This window comes from Pelophylax lessonae (genome assembly GCF_965119305.1).
Source record: "Pelophylax lessonae genome assembly, chromosome: 7".
Lineage (NCBI taxonomy): Eukaryota > Metazoa > Chordata > Amphibia > Anura > Ranidae > Pelophylax > Pelophylax lessonae.
Genome location: NC_138774.1, coordinates 7,981,388 through 8,005,981, shown reverse-complemented (window position 1 = coordinate 8,005,981; position 24,594 = coordinate 7,981,388). Strand labels below are relative to the sequence as shown.

At 44.6% G+C, this 24,594-nt stretch overlaps 1 protein-coding gene across 1 annotated transcript in view; it reads right to left on the bottom strand.

The window, feature by feature from the left end:
- Positions 1-24,594, bottom strand: part of KLHL4 (kelch like family member 4) — a 131,821-nt gene that overhangs the window by 83,969 nt on the left and 23,258 nt on the right. The window lies entirely within an intron of this gene.

Below are 24,594 nucleotides of genomic sequence, written 5' to 3'. Positions count from 1 at the left end.
TAATACCAATGATGGGGCACTATATGGACGCATGGATTCCAATGAGGTTTTTTTTTTCTGAAGCACATGATTAGAGCCAAAGGCTCTAACAGGTATCAAAAAAGGTGGGCTCGGGGCGCAGAGCACTGCGCCCTGAGCCCACCCAGTTGTGTGACAATAGCGAATGAATATTCACTATTGTCACATGGAATCTCCTCCTGGTCAATCAGGAAGGAGGTCCTGAGACCCGTTTCCCGATTGGCCGAAAGGAGAAGCCATGCAATTGGCCAAGGAGGAGGAGGAGGGAGGAGACGCAGGGGAAGCCCGACCCACGGAGGAGAGTGAGCAGGAAGCCAGGGTGAGTGAGTCGGCGACCGGGGGGGGGGGGTATGGTGTGCAGGCTGGAGCTGGTGTGGACGGGGGGGGTATAGTGTGGTCCGTCTGCCACTCCCCACGACCCATGGAGCACCAGCCGCCTCCCCGCAACCCATAGAGCAACCCGATTGAAGGATTTATTTCCAGAATGGATACATGCAGATCAGACAGGATTCATTACAGGAAGAGAAGGAAAGGATAACGGGATTAGAACGCAATTGTTGGTACATAGGTCTAAAAACCAGGAGGTCCTCCCTCCTGCTGTCAGTTGATACCAAAAAAGCATTTGACAGGGTGGACTGGGAGTTTATGGTTGAAACAATTAAGAACTTAGGTGTTGGACCTAGGATAAATTGCTAGATAGGAGCTATATATAGAAATCCATCTGCTTTGGTAAAGGTAAATGGTAGTCTGTCAGCCAGGTTTGAGATGAGTAATGGGACCAGACAGGGTTGTCCTCTCTCCCCCCCCGCTGTTCGTCATGTCATTGGAACCTCTGCTGACATCTATCAGGGACAACGTGAATATTACACAGCAGCAGTGTTATCATGGATGATAGAATGGACGAAAAAACATTCAGATAAAAGATGGGTTAAATTGGAAACCATGTTAAGTCAAACACAAATAGATAAGAATTGCAGCACTGCCCCCTTGAGGACAGCTGCTGAATTCTTCACCTTTTTGGGTCCCTCTGGGTTACCGTTAGCAACTGCATGCACAAACTTAACACTTTACTTTTCGGCTCAGTCAATGATCAGTCTAGGGGTTGTAGTTGTTTTTTGTTGTTTTATTTTAAATAGGGATGGGAGAAAGGATAGAGTGGGATACTCCAAAATTTAACTATTCACAGTTGATGAAGACTCCTATCTGAAGGTACAGCCAGGCTGCAGACTCACCTTGCCACTAGATGAATTTAAGGTAAAGTCTCATTAATAAAGACTTGATTGAGCAACTATCTTCAGGGTACTCGCCTAGCATCCCCTTTCATTCCACCAGCTGACACCCGTCCTCTGACTACTCTACTCCGGGGTGGCCCCCTCACAGGTCAGGCCCTCAGACACGATCCTCTGTACTCACGATACAGTTTGATGGCCCCCTCACAGGTCAGGCCCTCAGACACAATCCCCTGTACTCACGATACTGTTTGATGGCCCCCTCACAGGTCAGGCCCTCAGACACGATCCTCTGTACTCACAATACTGTTTGATGGCCCCCTCACAGGTCAGACCCTCAGACACGATCCTCTGTACTCACAATACTGTTTGATGGCCCCCTCACAGGTCAGGCCCTCAGACACGATCCCCTGTACTCACGATACTGTTTATGGCCCCCTCACAGGTCAGGCCCTCAGACACAATCCCCTGTACTCACGATACTGTTTGATGGCCCCCTCACAGGTCAGGCCCTCAGACACGATCCTCTGTACTCACAATACTGTTTATGGCCCCCTCACAGGTCAGGCCCTCAGACACAATCCCCTGTACTCACGATACTGTTTATGGCCCCCTCACAGGTCAGACCCTCAGACACGATCCTCTGTACTCACGATACAGTTTGATGGCCCCCTCACAGGTCAGGCCCTCAGACACGATCCCCTGTACTCACGATACTGTTTATGGCCCCCTCACAGGTCAGGCCCTCAGACACAATCCCCTGTACTCACGATACTGTTTGATGGCCCCCTCACAGGTCAGGCCCTCAGACACGATCCTCTGTATTTACAATACTGTTTATGGCCCCCTCACAGGTCAGGCCCTCAGACACAATCCCCTGTACTCACGATACTGTTTATGGCCCCCTCACAGGTCAGACCCTCAGACACGATCCTCTGTACTCACGATACAGTTTGATGGCCCCCTCACAGGTCAGGCCCTCAGACACGATCCCCTGTACTCACGATACTGTTTTTCCAGTTTCTCCAGTGTCTCAACCCCTCTATTCAGCTCTCCTGGACCTCTGGGTTCAGCTACTTCCTTCTGTTTCACCAGGCCGACTGCCTGTGACCACGTGCCACCAATGCAGAGCAGGAGACAGCCATCACCCTCCCTCCGGGACTCTGTTCACCAACCAAAGACCCTGAGCACATGTGCTCCTGGCTTTCATATCACACCCCAGAATGCACCAAGACAACCAGTCTGTGCCAATCACTGAGGCTGTATCAAAGCCTGTGTACCTATTGGCCAGGTTTCCTCCACTGTCCAATATGCCTCCCTATTGGACCAGTGTGGACACTCCCTAGACCAGATGAATCACACACTGAGCACTATGAGGAGACCTAACTCACAGATCCTGCTCTCTGTTAAGCAGAAAGCAATAAAGAAATTGGCTGTTCCTCCTCTGATAGGCAGACAGAGCCAAAATTATAGTCATTCTCTAGCACCTACCTAGGAGGGAGCTACAGAATATTTGGATTCTACCAACATATAGAGAAATACATGAAGATATACACAAAATAACGAGAGTTGTATACAAAACATGGGATGCGCTTTATAAGCAGGCTGGGCGGGAATACAACTCTCTGTTATTACCATTAGTGGGCATCACATTTTTTTTCAACGGGGTATGGGATACAGTTTGGAGGTGGGTTAGGAGATTTACGATTAAAAGATATATTACACAAAGGAAAGATTAGGCCACTTCATGAACTCAACACCAAGGAAAAGTTGACACTAAAAGAGTGGAATTATATGCAATTAAAACACTTAGGAGGATCTTTTCCCCAAACCATCAGATTGGAAAAAGAGTTGAATCTTTTTGGAAAAGCTCTGTAACCCGCTAACAAAGGCAAGACATGGGTTGTCTCAGATTTATAAGATGCTAACCGATATGGTGGGTATGAAGAAAACTACTTCTATAGAGAAATGGGAAAGAGAAATTGGAAATAGTATAGTTACATAGTTACATAGTTGGTGAGGTTGAATAAAGACAAAAGTCCATCCAGTTCAACCTGTGTAGATGTGTGTGGCTGTAATCATCTCACATAGCCCTGAATGTTCTGATCCTTGAGATGTACGTTTAAGAGTCTTTTGAAAGCCACCATACTACCCGCAGAAACCACCTCATGTGGTAGAGAATTCCACAATCTTGTAGCCCTAACAGTAAAGAACCCCCCACGTTGCCTGAGGTTAAAACGCTTCTCCTCTAATCGCATTGTATGCCCCCGAGTTCTCATGCAATCCCTTCGACTGAACAGCTTTTTTTCTAAGCCTAGATCCCCATTTAGATATTTAAAAATTGCTATCATGTCCCCCCTCAGGCGTCTCTTCTCCAGGGAGAATAAATCAAGCGATTGCAGACGCTCTTCATAATTAAGGTCCTCCAATCCCCTAATTAGTTTAGTTGCCCTTCTCTGGACTCTCTCCAGCTCCAACACATCCCTTCTGAGGACTGGTGACCAGAACTGGACCGAATACTCCAGATGAGGTCGGACCAGAGTTTTATAAAGTGGAAGGATTATAGTCTTATCTCTGGAATACATCCCTTTCTTTATGCATGCTAATATTCTGCTAGCCTTGGCAGCTGCCGCTTGACATTGCATGCTGTTGCCTAGTCTATCATCAACCAAGACTCCCAGATCCTTCTCCATTTCTGATTCTCCCAAGGGTTCCCCTCCTAAAGTGTATTGTGCTTTTATGTTGCTAGTCCCCAAGTGCAAAACCTTACACTTCTCCACGTTAAACCTCATTTGTCATGTCTTTGCCCACTCCGTTATTTTGTCCAGGTCATTCTGTAGGATATCTGCTTCATGCTGTGCTGTTATTGCTCTGCCTAATTTTGTGTCATCTGCAAAAACTGATATTGAACTACTGATCCCGTCCTCAATGCTGTTTATGAATAAATTGAACAAGGTTGGTCCTAGGACTGAGCCTTGGGGGACCCCGCTTACTACCTCAGACCAGTCTGAGTACGCGCTGTTTATTACCACCCTTTGGACACGCCCTTTTAGCCAGTTCCGTATCCAAGAGCAAACCCTGCTGTCGATACCTGCAGACCTTATTTTATAAATTAAGCGCTTATGGGGAACTGTATCAAACGCCTTAGCAAAATCTAGGTACACCACATCCACTGGTCTGCCCCTATCTAGCTCACAGCTCACCTCCTCGTAGAATGTTAAGAGATTGGTTTGACAAGAACGCCCATTTGTAAACCCGTGCTGGTTACTACTGATGATGCTGTTGTCCTTAGCAAACTCTACGATATAGTCCCTTATCATCCCCTCCAGAAGTTTACATACTACTGATGTCAGACTGACAGGCCTATAATTTCCCGGTATATGCCTCTGACCCTTTTTGAATATCGGAATCACGTTAGCTTTCCTCCACTCCCCTGGTACATCTCCTGTCCTAATACTGTCCGCAAAGATCAGGAACAGTGGTCTGGATATAACCTTACTGAGTTCCTTGAGTACTCTCGGATGTACGCCATCCGGGCCTGGTGATTTGTTTGTGTTGAGTTTATCCAGCCTTTCCCTGATTTCACCCTCTGTTAGCCATAGTGGCAAGTCCTGTGTATTACTACTAACTATACAGTCATGGTCAGTGTACCCCTCCGATTCCTGTGTAAAGACTGATGAGAAAAAAGCATTCAGCACGGTTGCTTTTTCAGTGTCCTCTGTAACCATCCTCCCATCATTGTTAATTATGTGTGCAATATGCTCTGCCCTAGTTTTTTTGCTGTTGATATACTTAAAGAATTTCTTTGGGTTTTTTTTGCTATCCTCCGCTATTTGTCTCTCAAAGTCTATTTTAGCCATCTTGATTTTGTGTTTACACTTCCTATTTGCCTCCTTGTATTGGTCGAAAGCCAATACTGTGCCCTCTGATTTATATTTCCTGAAGGCCAATTTTTTTCCCCTAATAAGTTTTTTAACGCTCCGGTTTAGCCAGCCAGGTTTGGCTTTGTCCCTTCTAAATTTATTTCCCATAGGAATGCACTGCAAGATGCCTTTGCTTAATATGTTCCTAAAGCATTCCCATTTTTCCTCTGTGGTCAGTGATCCCAGGGTTTGGTCCCAGTTTACCCTTTCCATCAATGAGTACAATTTTGGAAAGTTTGCCCTTCTGAAGTTAAGGGTTCTTATGTTCCCCACTTGCCTTGCTATATTGTTATTTACGCTAAATGTGATCATCCTGTGATCGCTAGAGCCCAGGTTGTCCTGGACTCCTACCTCAGAGATTAGGTCTGGGTCATTAGTGATCAATAGATCCAGGATTGTGTTTTCTCTGGTAGGGGAATCCACCAACTGTGACATGTAATTATCCTGTAAGGTTTCCGTGAATTGACGGCCCTTATGTGAGTGTGTAGTCCCCTCTCCCCAGTCAATGTCGGGATAATTGAAGTCCCCCAATATGATGACTGATCCTAGCTTTGCCACTTTACCCAAAAGTGCTAAAAATTCCAGCTCTACCTCCTCCCCTTGTTTAGGTGGCCTATAGCAAACCCCCACAATTACTTTTCCCTTTTCTAATTCCCTATGGAGTTCTACCCACACGGATTCTAACTCCATACTCATCCCTTCCGTAATGTCACTCCTCTCTGTCACCCTTACATTATTCTTGACGTAGAGACATACCCCTCCCCCTCTTTTTCCTACCCTGTCTTTCCGGTACACTGAATACCCTTGGATATTTGCCAGCCAGTCATGTGAGGGGTCGAACCATATAGAGCAGGAGTCTTCAAACTATGGCCCTCCAGTTGTTCAGGAACTACAATTCCCTTCATGCCTAGTCATGTCTGTGAATGTCGGAGTTTTACAATGCTTCATGGTATGTCTAGTTCTGCAACATCTGGAGGGCCGCAGTTTGAGGATCCCTGGTATAGAAGATTACGAGGAGAAAACTGTCCTGAGAGCCGTCCACTGCACTGCTAGAGATTGTGGGATGGTATATTACACCGGTTATAGCACACCAATGCCAACCAGGGAAGTCAAATATGTGCTGGAGGGGGTGTCAGGTAGAGGGCTCAATGATCCATATATGGTGGGAATGCCCCAAGACTCGTGAGTATTGGTTAAAGATACAACAATTTATTAACCAGATCACAGGTGAAGATATCCTGGACGACCCCTGGATATGTCTTTTTCATAAAACAGATAGACCTTTACAGCATTACAGAAATTCAATAGTTCCAAATTTTATTAATGCCGTGAAGGGGGCAATCCCCAAAAAAATGGTGTGAAATTGAAGCCCCTACTGTTAAGGAATGGTGTGGGAGGGTTGAATATATATATATATTATAGATTACATGTGCAGCAGAGGACAAGTTGACCATTTTTCAAAAAATTGGAAAAAGGGGTTGGATTTAAAAGAAAAAACTACAGAGTACAGTAAACCCCCCTCCCTCTCGGGGGTTCCGTTCCGGACCCATCTGCAAAAAAGTGAAAATCTGCGAAATAGAAAAACCCTATTAAAATACACTGTAGGCATGTTTTTTTAACTAATAAAAAAAATTTAAAAAATGCAATCTCTCCTGCACAAAACTAAAACAGCATTATTCACATTCAGCAGCACTTAATCCAAATATTATATGTCCCAAATAAATATTCCATAAAATATTATAAATTAATCTCAAGAGTGTCCATATACAGTATGAGTAAACGGTGATTATATTGTTGTCAAATAGAGAAAGACTAAGGCCCCGTTCACATTGCAGCGACCCGACTTTGCTGGGCAACCTCACAGGTCGCATCACGCTGCTCGCCCCGCGACCTCGGAGCGGCCGGCACGGACTTCATAACATTGAAGTCTATGCAGGTCGCTCCGGGTCGCCCCAAAGAAGCTCCGGACCCTTTTTCTAAGTCGGAGTGACTTGTGTCGCTCCTATTAGAACGGGTCCATAGCTTCTGTATGGCAGGCGACCTACGGCGACCTGTGAGGCGACCAGGTCGCCTGACAGGTCGCCCCAGTGTGAACGGGGGCTCAAGCAACGGCCGATCACACCAGTGTTCCTTAAGCGAATCGTTAAAGAGCCATCACCACACCTTCAGTGCTCCCCATAGGAATGGACACTCACCAGATATCACTTCACTTTAAGCATGTATGCATTGGCTGCATAAGCCCTTTTCCTAACGATATCCAGCAAGTCCTAAGATCTTGAAACCAGGATACCACATATGCTCCCTTAACAAATCCAGGCCCAACCGCTTATCGGTACCGCCGTTCTCCTCAGACTTCTCCGAACCACGGTACCGATAAGCAGTTGGGCCTGGATTTGATTAGGGAGCATATGTGGTATCCTGGTTTCAAGATCTTAGGACTTGCTGGATATCGTTAGGAAAAGGGCTTATGCAGCCAATGCATACATGCTTAAAGTGAAGTGATATCTGGTGAGTGTCCGTTCCTATGGGGAGCACTGAAGTTGTGGTGATGGCTCTTTAACGATTCGCTTAAGGAACACTGGTGTGATCGGCCGTTGCTTAGCCACTTAAGCCCCGGAAGATTTTATCCCCTTCCTGACCAGGGCCTATTTTGCGATTCGGCACTGCGTGACTTTAACGGACAATTGCGCGGTCGTGTGACACTGTACCTAAACGAATTTGACGTCCTTTTTTTCCCACAAAAATAGCTTTCTTTTGGTGGTATTTGATCACCTGTGCGATTTTTTGATCATGCGCTATAAACAAAAAAATAGCTTCAATTTTGCAAAAATAACAATATTTTTCACATTTTTTATATGAAATTCCCCCAAAAAAATGTAAAAATCAAAATTTTTTAACATTTTAGGCCAATTTTTTTTTTTTTTACCATATGTTTGGTAAAAAAAAATGGCAAAAAGCGTATTTTGCTTGGTTTGCGCAAAAGTTATTGGGTTTACTAACTACAGGAAAGATTTTTGTCATTTTTGTTGTTTTTTTTTTTTTTAACACGTAATGGCGGCGATCTGCGATTTTTTTGCGGGACTGCGACATTGCGGCGGACAGATCGGACCCTTGACTGACATTTTTGACACTTTTGGGGGTACCAGTGACATTACTACAGTAATCAGTGCTATACATATGCACTGTTACTGTAAAATGACACTGGCAGTGAAGGGGTTAACTTTTTTTGAGAGGGAGGGGTTAAGTGTGTCCCTAGGGGCGTGTTTCTAACTGTGATTGGCATTGGCTTGATGTGTAAGAACAGAGATCAAAGGTCCTACATAGTAGAACCGTATGATCACCATTCTTACACAGGGGAGAATGACAGGCGGCTTTGTTTACATTAGCCGCCTGCCTTTCTCCCGGTGTAACAGAGGATCGTGAGTGCCCGGCGGACATCGGGTCGGGGGGGGGGGTCTGTGAACGTAGCCCTACGTCGCTTTGCCTGTGAGGGGCTGACCGCCGACGTAAATATTCGTGCGGCGGTCGGCAAGTGGTTAAGAGTCTTTCTCTATTTGACAACAATATAATCACCGTTTACTCATATATGGACACTCTTGAGATTAATTTATAATATTTTATGGACTATTTATTTGGGACATATAATATTTGGATTAAGCGCTGCTGAATGTGAATACTGTAATGCTGTTTTAGTTTTGTGCAGGAGAGATTGCATTTTTACATTTTTTTTCTTATGCCATTTTGTCACAAAGACCCACAAAAAATGCCCAAAAAAAACGCCTTCAATAACACACCTGGGCGTTTTTTTTGGCGCAGGCGTTTTTTTGGGCATTTTTTGTGGGTCTTTGGAGGCAGGCAAAACATGTGAACTTCTGTATAGGAGTATATATACACACACTTATATGTATTTTACACATACACATATATAGGTGTGATGGGAGCGGAGACATATTGGTGTTAATTATTTTATTAGCGCAAGTATAGTGTTCTGCTACTTTCACACCTATATATGTGTATGTGTATATATACATATAAGTGTGTGTATATATATACCCCTATACAGAAGTTCAGATGTTTTGCCTGCCTCCAAAGACCCCAAAACAACGCCTGCGCCAAAACAAAACGCCCAGGTGTGTTATTGCAGGCAGTCTTTGGAGGCAGGCAAAACATCTGAACTTCTGTGTAGGGATATAAATACACACACACTTATATGTATATATACACATACACATACATAGGTGTTATAGGAGCAGAGCCCTATGCCTGTTAATTATTTAATTAGCGCAAGCATAGTGTTCTGCTACTTTCACACCTATATGTGTGTGTAGGTGTATATATACATACAAGTGTGTGTATATATACCCCTATACAGAAGTTCAGATGTCATGCCTGACTCCAAACATGTCCTCAAAAAAGCCCTATAAACTCCTGCAGCAAAAAGCAGGGTGACAGGGGAGAAGCCATATCGCTGTTCTATAAGTCACCTAAGAGAAACAATCTTTTCTCTATAGCGGTCACCCTGACATGGAAGGGTTTGGTCACCCTGCCATAGCAGTCAGAGTCAGTTCACCCTACACTACACTACGGTCACCCTGGCACTTAACACTTTCCCTACAGAAACTAGATTTTTGAATCTAACTAAAGTGGAAAATAGTACCCTAACTACACTAGATATCCCTTTCCTCACACTAAATAAATGCTAAATGACACTTTGAGAGCAGAAGTAACAGAACTGCTTCCACTCTCTTCCATGTCCCTGTATTACAATGCCAGGAATTTGGCGGGGGCTATCTTATATACTGGGGGGCGTATTCACTACTGATTGGACTCTGGACCCCCTAGTCACTCCAATCACATTCCTAGCATCCTCCTGCCCCCTCAATTGGCTTTTACTAATGGTTCTGGTACAATCACGGGCTTTTAAAGCCCATTTCCTGAACCATTGCATTTTGGTTGGTTCTGGTTGCCGAATTCCGAACTTTTTCAGCAAAAAGTTCGGAATTCGGCCGAACCTCGAACAGCCAATGTTTGGGTCGAAACGATGGTCGACCCGAACCGTTCGATCATCCCTAGTCCTTACTCTTGACTAGGCAGATTAAAACTGACATCTTATGCAGGAAGAGAGAGGGTGTACCCTCCGGGACTGCCCATAGGCGTAGCCAGAACTTTTTTTCTGCCTAGTGTCCTACTCCTGTAGGGGGAAGTATAACCCTACTGATATGGATCAGAGGACTGCATCCGTCAATGAACGATAGAGAAATCCTGTTTTATATTTTCGATTAGGGCAGACATTGGAGTGTTAGTAGAGCGCTAGAGTGTAAAGAATAATTTTCAGGCTTGTAGTGAGGAAAGCTTTTTGTAAAACGGGTGAACCCAACATAGGTTGAATTCACGAATTGTGAGAGCCGGCTAAGTTTTAATTGGCACAGTTGATTTTGGTTTGCCAAAGTGAGAGTCACAGGAGTATCCAACGCATTTTTGGGGGGCTTGCCGTTCCTCCTTTTATCAGGGCTTGTAGTTGCAGAATAAAAGGCTAGGTAACACTGAAGCAGGATTAAATAGTGAACAGGAATTTAATAATTGTTAGCAGAAATAGTAGCACCAGGGCTTTTTTTCTCAGTGAATAGGTGCAGGAACTCCTCCCTTCTCAGTCATCCATTGACTCCACCCCCTACCCATCTCCGAGCACCATTCCTTTGTTCCACCCCTTACCTTTTAGAGAATGCAGGACCAAGTATCATTTAGTAGTGCTAAGTATTTTGTATGGGATGTGTTAATGATAACAAGAAAGGCAGTATAATAGATCTAGCAACAATGGACACCCCAGCAACAATAGATCCACCCTAGCAACAATGGACTCCCAACAGCCAGCATCAATAGACCCTCACACCCAACAACATTAGATCCCTATGTCAACAGTATGTCCCTCCCAGCAACCCCTTGCGACATAAGGCCCACCCCCAGCAACAATAGATCCCGCACCAGCAACAATCAACCTCCCCAGAAACAATAGACACCCCCTGCAAAAATAGATCCCCTCTAGCAACAATAGATTCCCCAGTAGCCAGCATCAGTAGACCCTCCAGCAGTTAGAAACAAAGACCCCTACCAGCAATAATTAACCCTCCAGCAACATAAGACCCACCCTCAGCTACAACAGATATCCCACGAGCAACAGAGAACCTCCCCAGTAACCATAGACCCCCTTCCTCCGCAAAAATAGATCCACTTCGGTAACAAAAGATTCCCCAGCATCAATAGACTCTCTAGCGAACCTCAGTATGCCTTGCAATTACATACAATCAGTTCTGAAGGTGCCGGAACTGCGTTCCCCCGCGTTCCTGCTGAAAAAAAGCCCTGAGTAGCACAATCCCAGAGCTGCACTGATAAGCAGTAAGCATATCAGAAACAGTATATTTAAAGAATTTTGGAGCCAAGGTGAGCCTTCCTCATAATCCTTCCAGAACAAAATGTGGGTGGAAGATTTTTCCAATACCTAGCACAGAAAGAAATATTACTCATGCCAATCACTTTTTATAAGTCAGATTAACGCTGAATCATACCCACGTCTGTCTAGAATTATTATTCTGTATCCAAGGAGGCAGTTAGTTGATTTGTAATGGGTGGCGCGACAGATGCCATTGTTATGTATTATAAATGAGGCGCGCGCGCTGCTTGTAGGACACGTCATCGCACATTGCCGCGACATTATTTATCCCTCGTCTCTGAAATGTGACTGGATGTAAATCACATTCAAGGATAATAACTGCGGTTGAGCTCCCATTTAGAGTGACGGTTACAGAATTCGCATTTCTGTATTAATGTTAGGAAATTATTTAAAGTGGACCTGTACCTAAGGGAAAGTAATGGGTTTGCCTTATAGGAGATGCAGTAAGCACTCCCTTCTTACCTTCCTTGTGCTCTCCCACCCTCCCCCTTGCCCCAGGTCCAGGTGCAGAGAAAGAGAGGGATATATTGTAATTGAAGTTTGGCAATACACGACTAGCTTGTCAGAAAGTTAATCTGACCAGGAACCCTCACAGCATGTATCAGTGATGATTCAGTAGCAGATGGTCTAAGGTGTGCCAGCAGCATCTGTCTTGAGGAGCGGAATATGTCCTGGCTGGTGCGTACCCAAGTGGGGAGTATTCTTTGTAGGATGGCGTGTGCCTGCACTTTCCCTACTGCTCTGGAACCTCTCCCTGATACTAAGCACTGTCCCTGACAGATGGGTGACCTGTCCCTACTCCAGTTACACACCGAATGTATGCAAAGCCTGGGAGCTGGGTTCTTAAAAAGACTCTGCCTGACCCAAGATGGGTGCCAAAGTCACATGGGGCACCAGCATTAATCAGATAGGTGTCCCCTGTGACTTAATAAACCATAGAGGAACCATGTTCATCTTGACTTACTATCTCTCTGCAATGCCTCTGTGGTTGAGCTGTACCCGCAGTGGAGAAAATAGACTGCACCTGCCTACATACCTGACACCAGAACTCCCAAATGTCTGGCACCTGTGCCCTTCCACTGCCCTATCACTGGTGCAAAGTCATGTTGGAACAGGAAGAGGCCATCCTCAACCTATTCCTACAAAGTTGGGAGCATGAAATTGTCCATAATGTCTTGGTATGCTGACGCCTTCACTGAAACTAATGCCTCATTTCCACTAAGCGGTAGGGTACGGTTCAGTTCGGTACGGTACGCAATTTATGCTGTTTCCATTGTCAAAAGTTGTAAATGGTACCCTAATTCTTAAAGCGTACCCGTTTTTTGGTACGCTTTTGTTGGGGTACCAAGCACATTATTACTGTACCAAAAGGGTGGAGCAATACTGTTGAGGTACTGTTGGCGGTGGAAACGCAAGCCTGATCAAGGTGTACCGTACCGACCGTACTGAACTGTACCAAACCAAACCATACCGCTCAGTGGAAATGAGGCATAAGGGGCCAAGCCCAACCCCTGAAAAACAACCCCACACCATAATCCCCCCCCCCCACCACCACCAAATGATTTGGACCAGTGCACAAAGCCATGTCCTTAAAGACATGGATGAGCGGGTTTGGGGTGGAGGAACTTGACTGGCCTGCACAGAGTGCTGACCTCAACCCGATAGAACACCTTTGGGATGAATTAGAGACTGCGAGCCAGGCCTTCTCTCCAACAGCAAGTGCCTGACCTCACAAATGCACTTCTGGAAGAATGGTGAAACATTCCCATAGACACACTCCTAAACCTTGTGGACAGCCTTCCCAGAAGAGTTGAAGCTGTTATAGCTGCAAAAGGTTGGGCCAACTCAATATTGAACCCTACGGACTAAGACTGGGATGCCATTAAAGCTTATATGTGTGTAAAGGCAGGCGTCCCAATACTTTTGACAATATAGTGTATATATATATATATATATATATATGTAAATAATATACTGTAAATGTTAGGGGCTCAAAAACAGATATATTACCATCCAAATGCAAGTAACACTCTACAATAGATTTTTTTTGTGTTGCTTCACTGGTTTGAGTGCTGAAGAATTTTTGTATTGTAAGGTGAATTGTTCCTTTAAATGCTAATTTAGCTTCTATGACAATTCCATGGAGCTGGTTTTGCAGTTTATTGCAGCTATTTGAAACCCATCATTTGCAGGCGGAGGGTCGGCTCTCCATCCCGGGTCATAAATAAGAGCAGAAATTGCAGGTGTGGAGCGTGCTCCGAGACCTCGCACTCCGTCTGATATCCCTTTTAAGTCAGCGATAAAATTGCAATGAAAATTCTTTTGCCCGCACTTTCTGTGGGCCAAGCAAGAAAGAGGCACGCGACACCTCCTGCAATTTCTCAAATGTCATGATATTTCACTTTCTGCCGTTTTATCCCGCTGACATTTCAAGAGTCGGAAACAATGTTCCCGGAACGCTCTAATGGGAGACTTGAAAGGCTTGGAAGTTGTGATCAGAGAAAAGCTTCAATAATCGCTGCTCAAAGGAACGTGAGATAGAAGATTGCTGGGTATTAGAGAGCTCGGCTAACAATGATTTGTGTCAAAGATGGACGCATAAAATATCTCTGTTATCATTTTTTTTTTTTTTAAACCATTCAATGATTAAAACTTCAGGGTCCACCCAAATAAATTATTTTTGTGAGATAATCCAATTGATGATTATCTTGCATCTGTTTGGTGGTAGAAGTTCCCGAGTTCATACAAGCTTTGCACATCGCGCTGGACTTTAAATTATTTTATATCAAATGAGACTGTAGTGGAAGGAGCGCTGTCACATGATGATGGGTGGGGCACACAAAGCTTCATAGTGGATGGGGAAAAAAGGAGAAAAATAAAAAGTGGGCACTATTTTTCATTGGATCCAACTTTTAGGTCCTCTTCAGATCTATTTGTTTCAGAGATGCTCCACCACCATCCTGGCCAATCGGAAGAAATTGCCTGCTGTAAAGTATCCCTGCTTTTATGAAGGTGGTCCTGAGTGATCTTCCCCAATGGGAAGATAACCAAATTATGCTCCCACTGAGAAAGATGGGGGTCAGGAGTATTTCCCTGGTATGGAAGATTCAAATGGAGGGAGCACTGTCACATGAAAAGTGGCGTGAAGAGAAGAATATAAAGCAGGCCCTATTGGTTCCAACTTTTAGGTCCTCTTCAGATCTTTTGTTGCAGTAACACTTGACTATCACTTCTTGGCTTTTGGTGTAGTATCTATCAGTGTCCAGTAGGGGTGCTCCACCATTATCCTGGCCTTTTGTAAGGAATGGCCAGCAGTAGGGCACCCCTGCTGGTATGTTGGGTGTCCTAAGCAACCTTCCTCAAAGGGAAGGAAACTAAATAACGCTCTCATTTGTTAAGAAGGGGATTTTCAGAGTACTTCCCTTGCATGGCAGGTTCAGAGTTAGGGAGTACTGTCACATGAAGGTGGGTGGGACACACAAAACTTCAGGGTGGGTGGGAAGAGAGAAAAAGAATAAAAATAATTTGCTTATTGGCCTTTTAGTGTAGTATCTATCAGTGTCCAGTAGGGGTGCTCCACGATCATTCTGGCCTTTTGGAAGAAATGGCCTGCTGTAGAGTATCCCCGATTTTATGAAGGTGGTCCTGAGTGACCTTCCCCAATAGGAAGGGAACCAAATTATGCTCCCACTGAGTAAGATGGGGGTCGGGACTAGTATTTCCCTGGTATGGAAGGTTCAAATGGAGGGAGCACTGTCACATGACAAGTGGCGGGAAGAGAGGAGAAGAATATAAAGCAGGTCCTATTGGTTCCAACTTTTTGGTCCTCTTCAGATCTTTTTGTTGCAGTGACACTTGACTATCACTTCTTGGCCTTTTGGTGTAGTATCTATCAGTGTCCAGTAGGGGTGCTCCACCATCATTCTTGTCTTTTGTAAGGAATGGCCAGCAGTAGGGCATCCCTGCTAGTATGGTGGGTTTCCGGAGCAACCTTCCCCAATGGGAAGGAAGCCAAATTATGCTCCAATTAGGTAAGATGGGGGTCGGGAATACTTCCCTGGTATGGAAGGTTTCAGAGGGATGGGGTGCAGTCACATGACAATGGGTGGGGCACACAAAACTTCAGCGTGGATGGGAAAAAAGGAGAAAAAATAAAAACTGGACACTATTTTTCATTGGATCCAACTTTTAGGTCCTCTTCAGATCTATTTGTTGCAGAGATGCTCCACCACCATCCTGGCCAGTTGGAAGAAATGGCCTGCTGTAAAGTATCCATGCTTTTATGAAGGTGGTCCTCAGTGACCTTCTCCAATGGGAAGATAACCAAATTATGCTCCCACTGAGTAAGATAGGGGTCGAGCGTATTTCCCTGGTATGGAAGGTTCAAATGGAGGGAGCACTGTCACATGACAAGTGGCGGGAAGAGAGGAGAAGAATATAAAGCAGGCCCTATTGGTTCCAACATTTAGGTCCTCTTCAGATCTTTTGTTGCAGTGACACTTGACTATCACTTCTTGGGTTTTGGTGTAGTATCTATCAGTGTCCAGTAGGGGTGCTCCACCATTATCCTGCCCTTTCAGAAGAAATGGCCTACTGTAGAGTATTCCCTGCTTTTATGAAGGTGGTCCTGAGTGACCTTCCCCAATGGGAAGGGAAGCAAATTATGCTCCCACTGAGAAAGATGGGGGTCGAGAGTATTTCCCTGGTATGGAAGGTTCAAATGGAGGGAGCACTGTCACATGACAAGTGGTGGGAAGAGAGGAGAAGAATATAAAGCAGGCCCTATTGGTTCCAACTTTTAGGTCCTCTTCAGATCTTTTGTTGCAGTGACCCTTGACTATCACTTCTTGGCTTTTGGTGTAGTATCTATCAGTGTCCAGTAGGGGTGCTCCACCATTATCCTGCCCTTTCAGAAGAAATGGCCTGCTGTAAAGTATCTCTGCTTTTATGAAGGTGGTCCTGAGTGACCTTCCTCAATGGGAAGATAACCAATTTATGCTCCCGCTGAGTAAGATGGGGTCGGGAGTATTTCCCTGGTATGGAAGGTTCAAATGGAGGGAGCACTGTCACATGACAAATGGCGGGAAGAGAGTAGAAGAATATAAAGCAGGCCCCATTGGTTCCAACTTTTAGGTCCTCCTTAGATCTTTTTGTTGCAGTGACACTTGACTATCACTTCTTGGCCTTTTGGTGTAGTATCTATCAGTGTCCAGTAGGACTGCTCCACCATTATCCTGGCCTTTCGTTAGAAATAGCCTGCTATAGAGTATCCCTGCTTTTATGAAGGTGGTCCTGAGTGACCTTCCCCAATGGGTAAGATGTGGGTCTGGAGTATTTCCCTGGTATTGAAGGTTGAAATGGAGGGAGCACTGTCACATGACAGGTGGCGGGCAAAGAAGAGAAGAATATAAAGCAGGCCCTATTGGTTCCAACTTTTAGGTCCTCTTCAGATCTTTTGTTGCAGTGACACTTGACTATCACTTCTTGGTTTTTGGTGTAGTATCTATCAGTGTCCAGTAGGGGTGCTCCACCATTATCCTGCCCTTTCAGAAGATATGGTCTACTGTAGAGTATTCCCTGCTTTTATGAAGGTGGACCTGAGTGACCTTCCTCAATGGGAAGATAACCAAATTATGCTCCCACTGAGTAAGATGGGGGTCGAGAGTATTTCCCTGGTATGGAAGGTTCAAATGGAGGGAGCAATGTCACATGACAAGTTGCGGGAAGAGAGGAGAAGAATATAAAGCAGGCCCTATTGGTTCCAACTTTTAGGTCCTCTTTTTGCCCTTTCAGAAGAAATGGCCTGCTATAGAGTATTCCCTGCTTTTATGAAGGTGGTCCTGAGTGACCTTCCCCAATGGGAAGATAACCAAATTATGCTCCCACTGAGTAAGATGGGGGTTGAGAGTATTTCCCTGGTATGGAAGGTTCAAATGGAGGGAGCACTGTCACATGAGAAGTGGCGTGAAGAGAGGAGAAGAATATAAAGCAGGCCCTATTGGTTCCAACTTTTAGGTGCTCTTCAGATCTTTTTGTTGCAGTGGCACTTGACTATCACTTCTTGGCCTTTTGGTGTAGTATCTATCAGTGTCCAGTAGGGGTGCTCCACCATCATTCTGGCCTTTTGTAAGGAATGGCCAGCAGTAGGGCACCCCTGCTGGTATGTTGGGTGTCCTAAGCAACCTTCCTCAAAGGGAAGGAAACTAAATAACTCTCTCATTTGTTAAGAAGGGGATTTTCAGAGTACTTCCCTTGCATGGCAGTTCAGAGTTAGGGAGTACTGTCACATGAAGGTGGGTGGGACACACAAAACTTCAGGGTGGGTGGGAAGAGAGAAAGCAAATAAAAATAAAAAGTGAGCACTATTTTCATTGGGTTCCAACTTTTAAGGTCCTCTTTAGATTCAGATTTGCTTCTTGGCCTTTTAGTGTAGTATCTATCAGTGTCCAGTAGGGGTGCTCCACGATCATTCTGGCCTTTTGTAAGGAATGGCCAGCAGTAGGGCACCCCTGCTGGTATGATGGGTGTCCTGAGCAACCTTCCCCAATGAAAAGGAAGCCAAATTAAGCTCCAATTGGGTAAGATGGGGGTCAGGAGTACTTCCCTGGTATGGAAGGTTCAGAGGGATGGACTGCTGTCACATGACAATAGGTGAGGCACACAAAAACTTCAGAGTGGGCGGCAAAAAAGAGAAAAACAAAGTGGGCACTATATTTCATTGGTTCCAACTTTTAGGTCCTCTTCAGGTCTATTTGTTGCAGAAATGTTCCACCATCATCCTGGCCTTTTCGGAAGAAATGGTCTGCTGTAGAGTATCCCTGCTTTTATGAAGGTGGTCCTGAGTGACCTTCCCCAATGGGAAGGGAACCAAATTATGCTCCCACTGAGTAAGTTGGGGGTCGGGACTAGTATTTCCCGGGTATGGAAGGTTCAAATGGAGGGAGCAATGTCACATGACAAGTTGCGGGAAGAGAGGAGAAGAATATAAAGCAGGCCCTATTGGTTCGAACTTTTAGGTCCTCTTCAGATCTTTTTGTTGCAGTGACACTTGACTATCACTTCTTGGCCCTTTGGTGCAGTATCTATCAATGTCCAGTAGGGGTGCTCCACCATTATCCTGGCCTTTTGGTAGAAATGGCCTGCTATAGAGTATCCCTTATTTTATGAAGGTGGTCCTGAGTGACCTTCCCCAGTGGGTAAGATGTGGGTCTGGAGTATTTCCCTGGTAATGAAGGTTCAAATGGAGGGAGCACTGTCACATGACAGGTGGCGGGCAGAGAAGAGAAGAATATAAAGCAGGCCCTATTGGTTCCAACTTTTAGGTCCTCTTCAGATCTTTTTGTTGCAGTGACACTTGACTATCACTTCTTGGCTTTTTGGTGTAGTATCTATCAGTGTCCAGTAGGGGTGATCCACCATAATGCTGGCCTTTCAGTAGAAATGGCCTACTGTAGAGTATTCCTGCTTTTATGAAGGTGGTCCTGAGTGACCTTCCCCAGTGGGAAGGGAACCAAATCAAGCTCCTACTGGGTAAGATGGGGGTCGGGAGTATTTCCCTGGTATTGAAGGTTCCAGGAAGTAAATCACACCATACCGGGGGCGGATTATATATCTGCCAACCTGCCATCTGCTGGTGTTGGCTCACTGTGTTTTATAAGACCAAAGTCAGCGCAGCCATCTACCAGGAAATTCTGGAGCACATCATGCTTCCCTCTGATTTCCAGCTTTATGGAGATGCTGATTTCATTTTCCAGCAGGATTTGGCATCTGCCCACACTGCCAAAAGTACCAATACCTGGTTTAATGATCATGGTATCACTGTGCTTGATTGGCCAGCAAACTCGCCTGACCTAAGCCTCAGAGAGAATCTGTGGGTTATTGTCAAGAGGAAGATGAGAGATACCAGACCCAACAATGTAGATGAGCTGAAGGCCGCTATCAAAGCAACCTGGGCTTCTATAACACCTCAGCATTGCCACAGGCTGATCGCCTCCATGCCACACTGCATTGATGCAGTAATTCATGCACAGGGATCCCTGACCAAGTATTGAGTGCATACTGAATTTTGGGGTGTCACTAGCTGTAAGCCATAATCATCAAAATTAAAAAGAAAGAAATGCTTGAAATATATGACTCTGTGTGTAACACATCTATATAAAACATACGAGTTTCACTTTTTGAATTGAATTACTAAAATAAATTAACTTTTTGATGATATTTTAATTTTATGAGATGCACCTGTATATGTACTGTATTTTCTGGCGTATAAGACTACTTTTGAACCTCAAAAAAATTCCCCAAAAATGGGAGGTCGTCTAATACGCCGAGTATAATATCTCCAAGGTACCCTAAGTATAAGTATTACCGGTAGATGTAATCTCTCAAGACGCTGGCTGTATGGGAATCCTGTACCGGTATACCGTATGCACCGTAGCTTCGGCTACATACAGTGTACCGCGCTGAGCCAATCAGGGAGAGTGATGTATTCTATTATTGAATTCCCGCACAGCCAGCGTCTTGAGATTACATCTACTGGTAATACTTAGGGTACCTTGGAGATATTATGAGAGATTACATGTATTACGGTACTTGGGGTACCTTGGAGATCTATGAGAAATCTGATGTTTTTCAATGGTGTTGCATTGCTTCGGAAGGGGGGTAGTCTTATACGGCGAGTATAGCCCAAAACCATGTTTTATCTTGAAAATTAGGGGCTCGTCTTATACGCCCAGTCATCTTATACGCCGGAAAATACGGTATGTATATATATATATATATAATATAATATATATACGTATATAGAAAACTGGCAGCCTCAATGGATAGCAGAACCCAGAGGTGCATGCTGGGGGTTTTGCACTCCCCCCCCCCCCCCCACAACTATTGTTCATTGTGTCTCAGATATTGGTGTATCCTTTGCAGTTAGCAAAGAAAGTACAATAAATTGCCTTTCCTGGCCATAATCCCCAGAACTCAGTAAAGAGGACACTGCTAGATTTCTGTGGGTAATCAATGTCTCTCTTCCCCTGGACAGCCTGATTAAAAACAGCATCAATCGCCATGACCGATCCCAGAGGAAGTCCTCAAATGAAGATGCTTTCAAACAACATCCTGCCCCTTATCTCCTCGTCCAGGCGTTTCTCTGCGACAAGCAGATATTTTCATTCTTTAGAAGAAATCGGACTTCCTGTCTGGCTGCTCAGAGCGACAGGATACGTCCTGAAAGACCAGCAGTGCTTGTGTTCAGGAAAAATGGGGGGAAAAATAAAAGTTTCATGGCAGGAACAGATCTAAAGATTCCCAGATGTTGTTTATCCAGAAGACACTTTTATCAGCCGTATTTCATGTGAAAAGTACCTGGACGGACAGCAATTGTCTTTGGATGACATAGCCACTTGAGCAATTGGCACATTTGCCATGCAGAGCCAAGGTTTGCAATAAAATACAAGATCTGCTTATACTGTCTGGGCTCCTTACCCTTTAAAAATTACCTAATGTTATCAAAATAAACCTATAAAGAATAAAGCTAGATTTATAATTACCCCGTACGAGGATCGTTTCACATTCCATCCAGCTAGATCCAGAGGTATAATGCAATTAAATCAGGAGCACTTTTATTGTTTGGTGTAGCTGGGTGCAGGCTGCAGTATATCCTCCAATCTGGAGGGGGTATCGTGCCATCTCTTCAGCTTGGTAGGAGTTTCATGACTATGAATTGTCTCTTTTCTAGAGCTCCAGGAGGCCATCTTGGGGAGGACTGTGATCCAGTTGGATGCTGAAGATCTGGGAGACTATGGCAGCCATCCAAAGTAAAGTAGGACCCTAAAAATATAGGGGGCCGAAGTGATTTAGGGTGCCTGCTGGGAGGCAATAGGCAGGGAAAGAGCTAAGCTGAGTAGGGAAAGCTCAGGTGCAGTCTAGGGAGGGGTTCCGGATGAGTAGGGCTTTGGAGGATTCCTTTTCAGGGTGTCCATCTGCACCCCCAAAACAGATTGCCTTGGGCCATTGTAAGCCACAGCCACCTGGCAGAACCTAGCAAAAGTTAACCTAACCATCAACCCGCCAATGGAGAACTCCTGTGAAGCACTCCCCCCCGGGACAGTGAAATCGTAAGTGAAACTTGTATCATTCAAGTGTATAGTCAACCTAACTATTGAATTTGTTAATCTCTTCATCATAAAAGAAACAGCACCAAGCCACCCTGTCTTGTGGTTCTTCCATAAACCTGGTATACCACCTAGACCGCACCTACATGGGGGAATACTTATAAGAGGAAACAAAATTTGGGGGAAGACATTCTTGAATACGGATTGAAGTATCTCTTCGTGAGATTTAACCTGCTCTGCATTTCTCCGGAATTTTCCTGGAAGGACCGTGATGTTACGATGCAGAGGACGGGAGTAAGGTTCAGGCATTTTGTATTTCGTACATACACACATGGGAACTTTGTAGATGCTCTCAGTGATATCTGGGCTTCCGCTGAGAAATGGTGCTACCTCCCAGTGAGCCTTCTCTCTGTTTTTGCATTGCTGTGTACATTATCCTTTCGTTGGAATTGTACTCTACAGAGGTGCCTTGACTTGGCAGTGTTGCTTCACATGTATTTGCAGATTTATGCAACAAAAATCTTTGGTGATATCTGGTTTTCTACTGTGTTGTTGTACCTTTACAGTGAAATGGTGCTATCTCCAGGTGAGCCTGTTCTCTGTTTTTAAATTGCTAGAAATCACATAGTTGGGTCTTCCTCCAGATGAGCCTGTTCTTTTTTTTTTTTTTTTTAATTGCTAGATATTCCATAGTCCGGGCTATCTGCAAGTGAGCCTGTTTTCTGTTTTTGAATCATTAGATATCCCATAGTTGGGGCTACCTTCATGTGAGCCCGTTCTATGTTTTTGAATTGCTAGATATCTCATAGTTGGTGCTACCTCCATATGACACAAAAAAGGTTCAAGCGCAAATCCAGGATGCAGTTTTCCTGTTGTGTCATAAACCTAGAAGTTTGTAAAATTGTAAAGACTGTACATCAATTGCACCCCGGCTGCCCAATCCTTAACACGGGATGGCGTATGGAAACAGTTGAAACATAAAAGAAGGATGGCGCTCTTGTGTGCACATATGGTTAATCAGGTATAAATAATGACCTCCAAAAAAAGTCTCATGGTGAGCCTTAAAGGTTTAATAAACAAAACAGATTAAAATAGATAAATGTACTTCCAAACCAATCCCTGAAGCCTCCGAGTCTCCTTGGGGTGCTGTGGGGGATCCCTGGTGGTAATTGTGGGAATCCAATGACATCGGGTAACCCAAGTTGAAGAAAGGTGCTCCCTGATGGTGTTTGTCAGCATCCAATTGTAGAGGCTCACACGGTCCTGTGTGCGGCCGCTACACTGAACCGGGGCCAATGCGTTCTCCATGTGAACCTGTTCTCTGTTTTTGAAACTCTACATATCCCATAGTTGGGGTTATCTCCAGGTGAGCCTTTGCTTTGTTTTTAAATTTACTAGATATCCCATAGTTGGGGCTACCGGCAAGTGAGCCTGTTCTCTGTTTTTGAATTGTTAGATATCCCACAGTTGGGAATACCTCCATGTGAGCCTGTTGTCTGTTTTTCCATTGCTGTGTATAAAATAGAGACCCAGAATGTTAGGGTTAGGAATCATACCCTACAGAGGTGCATTGACAAGGCAGTGTGGCTTCACGTGAATTTGCAGAGGTATGCAATGAAAACCTTTGGTGATATCTGGATTTCTGCTGTGTTGTTGTACCTTTACAGAGAAATGGTGCTACCCCCAGGTGAGCCTGTTCTATGTTTTTGAATTGGTAGATATCTAATAGTTGGGGCTACCTTTACATGAGCCTGTTCTCTGCTTTTGAATTGCTAGATATCCCATATTCAGCGCTACCTCCAAGTGAGCCTATTCTCTGGTTTTACATTGCTGTGTGTATCACATAATTGGAAACCCAAAAAGTTAGAGTTAGGAATTGTACTCAACAGAGGTGCCTTGACGTGGCAGACATGTATTTGCAGATGTATGCAGTGAAAACCTTTGGTGATATCTGCTTTTCTGTTGTTGTTGTACCTTTATGGAGAAATTGTGAAATCTCCAGGTATGTCTGTTTTTGAATTGCTATATATCCTATAGTTGGAAACTGAGGAGATAGGAACCACACTTTACAGAGGTGCCTTGATGCAGCAATGTGGCTTCAAATAAAGGTGAGCCTGTTCTATGTTTTTGAATTGCTAGATATCTTATAGTTGGGGCTACCTTCACGTGGGCCTGTTCTCTGCTTTTGAACTGCTGGATATCACATAGTTGGTTCTACCTCCAAGTGAGCCTGTTCTCTGCTTTTGCATTGCTGTGTACCACATAGCTGGAAACCCAAAAGGTTTGAGATAGGAATTGTACTCAACAGAGGTGCCTTGACACGGCAGTGTGGCTTCACATGTATTTGCAGATGTATGCAGTGAAAACCTTTGGTGATATCTGGTTTTCTGCTGTGTTGTTGTACCTTTACAGAGAAATGGTGCTACCCCCAGGTGAGCCTGTTCTATGTTTTTGAATTGCTATATTTCTCATAGTTGGGGCTACCTTAACGTGGGCCTGTTCTATGTTTTTGAGTTGCTAGATATCCCATAGCTAGCGCTGCCTCCAAGTAAGCCTGTTCTCTTCTTTAGAATTGCTAGATATCTCATAGTTGGGGTTACCTCCAAGTGAGCCTGTTCTAAGTTTTTGTAATTCTGTGTATCACATAGTTAGAAACCCAAAAAGTTACATTTAGGTATTGTACTCACCTTGACGCGGCAGTGTGGCTTTACATGTATTTTCAGATGTATGCAATGAGAACCTTTGGTGATATCTTGTTTTCTGCTGTGTTGTTGTGCCTTTACAGAGAAATGGTGATACCCCCATGTGAGCCTGTTCTATGTTTTTGAATTGCTAGATATCCCATAGTTGGGGCTACCTTTACATGAGCC